The following is a 274-nucleotide window of genomic DNA, read 5'->3' on the forward strand; positions in this document are numbered from 1 at the left end:
GGGGCAAATACCAGTTCACCACATGTTTGCCAGTGGCCCTGTTGTGCTGTTCCCTGCAATGATAGATCTATATAAATCTCCAGCTAATGCTACAAATGAAGAAACATATCCAGTTTGTTCTATCTCAAAATGTCGAGATACTATCTCGATTTTTTTAGATAGTATCTCAACATTTTTACATACCTATCTCAAATTGAGATAGTACATTTTATAAATTGGTGTTTATAAAATAAATTTTATAAATTGGTGGCTGGATTGGGCTTCCTCCCATACA

Source organism: Oncorhynchus kisutch, linkage group LG28 (genome assembly GCF_002021735.2).
Source record: "Oncorhynchus kisutch isolate 150728-3 linkage group LG28, Okis_V2, whole genome shotgun sequence".
NCBI lineage: Eukaryota > Metazoa > Chordata > Actinopteri > Salmoniformes > Salmonidae > Oncorhynchus > Oncorhynchus kisutch.